The sequence below is a fragment of the Suncus etruscus genome, chromosome 5, assembly GCF_024139225.1.
Source record: "Suncus etruscus isolate mSunEtr1 chromosome 5, mSunEtr1.pri.cur, whole genome shotgun sequence".
NCBI classification, from domain to species: domain Eukaryota; kingdom Metazoa; phylum Chordata; class Mammalia; order Eulipotyphla; family Soricidae; genus Suncus; species Suncus etruscus.
In genome coordinates this window covers 6382607-6387318 of record NC_064852.1, presented here as the reverse complement: position 1 = coordinate 6387318, position 4712 = coordinate 6382607, and the positions used below count along the sequence as shown (strand labels likewise).

The 4712-nt window shown below is 38.1% G+C and overlaps 1 non-coding gene across 1 annotated transcript; it reads right to left on the bottom strand.

Annotated features, from left to right (window-relative positions):
- Positions 1–514: 514 nt before the first annotated feature.
- On the bottom strand, positions 515–647 carry LOC126010018 (small nucleolar RNA SNORA51). Its single transcript, XR_007496159.1, has one exon. It is a non-coding gene; the product is annotated as a small nucleolar RNA SNORA51 (small nucleolar RNA).
- Positions 648–4712: the final 4065 nt, after the last annotated feature.

Genomic DNA, 4712 nt, shown 5'->3' with positions numbered 1-4712 from the left:
TTCGTTTTTGAATTAAATAATGCTTCTGACACCATCTCACTATCACATTCAGGGACAATGGGCTTGGCTGATAGTTTGGGGCCAACCCCTCTGCCTGCCTGCTTTCAAGTCCCAGGCAGATTATATCCTGCCAGGGATCTCATTATGTTGACTCCCAATTCCACAACCTCCTGTCACCATTTCTTCTCTCTATCCTGAGGAGTTTTATGTACACCTAACTCCTAGGGTCTTATTCAGATGCATCGCAGGGAGCAGAGGACATCCCCCACTTTTGACCCACTTACCAGGCTATATTTGATGACTATTGTGCGATAAACTGCAGATTCAGCATGGCTGGGGCTTTGCAGGCTCCAGTGTCTCCTGGAGGTCCAGCCATACTCCATCTCATTCGGAGAGGCTTTCGGTGAAATCGATAGCAAGTCTCTCTTCTCTCCTTGGGGCATCACATACACACTAAATAGATAACACACTATATTCATATAGTTTGCACGCTATGAACATATTATATATATATTTTTGTCCCCCAATTCACAATACAGACCAGGCAAAGGGCCTGGGTTGAGGTATATATGAGGTGCATTTACTGTACCTCCTCTTTCTATACAGTCAGTGTAAAGAACACAGCCTGTGGTAAGAATTGGGAGGCCTGAACATATTATATATTTATATATATTATTGATTTCACACAGTGCATGCATGTACAATATATAATATATACAAATATATATAGGCTACATTGTTGTGTGTGTTATTTTACCGAGACTTGGGTCATTAAAGGGAAAAGAAAAACTATTTTGCTTCATTTACATTCCATTCTTTTCCTTCTTCCCTCACTTCATGGATTACAATGCTTTAGGCAGGGAGATAGAATAATGAACAAGACTAAAACCGTCCCTACCCTCAATAAGCATGCTCAGACAATCAAACATGAGTCTGGGAGGGGCAAATGGGGAATTTCTGTTCCACTGATATAAACTTTCAGATCTGCAAGATAAATACGCTGTACAGATCTGTGGTACAAATTTGTGTCTGTAGTTAATATGCGATTACAGACATAAGGAGACGTGAAATGGGCAGATCTCCAGTCAAGTGTTCTTACACAGTAAAAAAGAACACAGGATAAAAATTTTCTAATTGTGTGATGATGAAAAAGAATATGGCTCTCTAAAGTAATGAGAGAGAGATTCATTTATATTTGAGGACTAGGCGAGGCATCCCTGGGAAAAAATGGCAATTAATTAGAAACAAGAAAGGATGAATAGGAGTTGTCATGGCACGGGTGTTCAGGAGGGAATTCCAGGCAGAGGGAGCAGCAAACTTAAAGGTCCTGAGAGAGAATATGGCAAACAAAAGAAACCCAACACGGGAAGTCAGTATAGCTATAGAGTTTAGAGGAAGACTAAACTAAAGTGAAGAAATGAGCCTCTGGAATTTAGTATGGCTTAAATTATTCAGGTCTATGTAAACCATGACAAGGAGATTGGATTTAATTCTAAATTAAACAGAAAGCCATGAGCGATTTAATGTAAGAAGATGGCAGAGTCAGATAGAGATTTTTAAAATGCTGCTTAGACTGTAGGTAGAGAATGGATTTGTCTAGAGCACAAGAGGATGGCATGAGTCTGTTATAACCATATAGGTGTAATTCTCTTTAGCATGGCGACTTTTTTCCATTATCGTTTTCTCCCTCCCTTCCCTCTTCAGCAGGGGATCTTTTTGCATGCACTGAAAGTGCTGAACTCTTATCGCTTGTTCTAACAAATAGCCTGTTTTAACAAATAACAAATAACAAATAACAAATACTGGCTTATAATTTTCCATATTGAATTTACCACTCACTGATTCAACTTGTATAATGGGAGAAATCAGGTGGGTCAAGCTCATGAAACTCTACTATTTCAAAAAGAATTATCTCAAAAAAAATTCCTCTCTTTCAAGGAATCACTATTCCCATCATGTTTCCTTCACTCTGCCTGAGTATTAAAATACAAACAAAAACATAATTAGCAACTCTCATTTATATAGCCAGCTTGATAGGCATCATCATAATATTTGATTTTCTAATTCTTGTGAACCAACAAGACAGGAATTAGTCTAGCTTTCACTTATAAGTGAGAATAATAAAACTCAAAGGCTGTGTATATCAAATAAAAGTTGGGTAAAACAAGTTTGATCAAGTTCAATATAATGACTAGTTCTATCTGCTTCTCACTTCAGGATGATATATAGCAATGGTAGGGGATAAGTTTATGGCTTCTGTTGGAATATTTTCTACTTCAGATTGTTTCATTGATGCCAAGTGGCCCTGGAAAAATCACTCAATGTGTCTGAACTTCAGTTTCTCTAACTGAGAACAAAAGTACCTGCCTCATAGAAGTAAATGAAGATTGAATGAGATCATTCTATATTTCACCACATAATAGCCTCCAATCGTATGATAAATTTTGGTGAAAATGGTGGATCTGACCATTATGGGAAATTAAAATTTAAAAAATGAACTGGTGCTCAGAAGAGACAGTACAAATGTCAAGGAAATTGTGATGCATTGACTGACCCTGGTTTAATCCCTGCAACCACATATGTTCCCTTGCATGCCACCAAGAGTGATCCAGGAACACAGATCAAGAGTAATCCCTGGCAATGCCAACTACATCCCATCAACCAATGAATAGACACATAAAATATTTTTAAAGTATTTCAGAATTCCTTGAAATAAGGATATATTGATTATGTGCTGGCATCAATTATGGAGAAAAATATGGTAGATTAAAAACATGAAGCATAGTGTTTGGGCTATATTGATAATCAATACATGTTATATGCTGTAGCACTGTAGACTTACTTAGTCAAAAGAAATAGTGGTGAAATAAAAGTTGCTGTGGATTTAATATTAGGTATCTTAGTCAAAAATATTAATTCTGGAGCTGGAAAATAATGCAAAGTATTGAAGATATGCTTTACATGTAGAAACCCCAAGATTGATCCCTAGAACTACATGTTACCCTAAGCACCATCAGGCATTCAGCCCCCAAATAATATTTATTCTACTATAATGTCACATTTACAATATTTAACCATGACTTTGTTTTTCATCTGCCTAATGGGCATTACCACAATTAGTTCACAAAATTATAAAGAATATTCCACAGTAATAAATATCATCTATCCCCAAGATGGTAACTTCCTTCTTCTATGCTTTAATATTATTCCCCATAGAAAGTTTTTTATGCCTACATTGGATTAAATATCCTCTTCTTTTGGTACCTTCCACAAACCTGGAGAGCCCAAAACATGTAGTATTTTTACTTCAGACTATTCAGGGGTCCTCAAACTTTTTAAACAGGGGGCCAGTTCACTGTCCTTCAGATTGTTGGAGGGCCAGATTATAGTAAAAACAAAAATTATGAACAAATTTGTATGCACACTGCATATATCTTACTTAGAAGTGAAGAAACAAAATGGGAATAAATACAATATGTGGCCCGTGGGCCGTAGTTTGAAGACCCCTGCCGGTTGCTTGGTATATCAGGCACTGTTTAAAGAACTACATATATATGGACATATGTAATCATGCAATCTCTACTTAGGAAGTATTCTATCATCTTCTTTGGAGGAGGCTAAGAAGAAGAATCATTTATCCCAGTTTGCATCAACACCCCAGAAGTATGTTCATTTGTTCACTCTTATTTGTCTCCCTATTCATGCAATTGTTATTCCCACAATGAAGACTTCCATGGATGTCTACTCCAAAAGACTCATCCACTCACCTTCACCTCCATGTCCATGTTTTCTCCATGACAACTAATTAATGGACTTATTTCTCCAGCACTCAAATGCAAGCTTTAGGAGGAAAAATAACTCTTTCTCTTGTTCACTACTACATGTCCAGCCTGTAGGCCAATCTCAAACTCACAGGAGCTGCTCAGTAAGTACGTAGAATGGGGGTGAGGGGACAGAGAGATAGATAGTACAGCAGGTAGAGCATTTGCGTTGCATTCCACTGAGCCAGGTTTGATCCTCAGCATTCCACATGGTCTCTTGAGCACTTTCAAGAGGAATTCCTGAGTGAAGAGCCAAGAGTAATCCTTAAGCATCAATGGGGGTGAGACCCCCAACCCTACCAGAATAAGTAACTGTGGAATAAATGAATGAATGCATGCTCTTTGTTCATTATGGAGCTTAATTTGTCATGTAATAGCAATGGTTTATGTCCATGTTCTATGTTGTTCTATGCCAGTGTTCAATGTTCTAATATTCAATGTTCTAGTGGCTTTTTAAAACTGAAGATGGTTCCGGGGAAGAGGACAATGACTTATTCACAAGAGTCTCATCTGCCCTGCTCTAGGTTGCCTGGGATCTCAAGAGTATAACTTCTTTCTATGAAACTGACCAACAGCTGGTGAGCTAGTCTCTCAGAAATGTAGGAAGGATTTGCCTGCTCAAGGTGACAGCTCAGAAAAGCAGGAGAAGTGCCCCAGGGAGAGATATAGTGCCTTTGTAGTATTAAGCCTGTGGCTTGAGATGCCCACAAAGATTCACTGGGAAAAAATAATACTTGAAAAAAGTATAATGCCTAGTATTTATCACCCGAGTCTACTGGTAGTTCATTCTCCCTGACATCTATGGAGATTCTTAGGATCTAATATATTGTCTGCCACATACCTTGCCAATGCACCATGCTTTCCCCTTGCAGTTAGCTTTAATTCTCACCC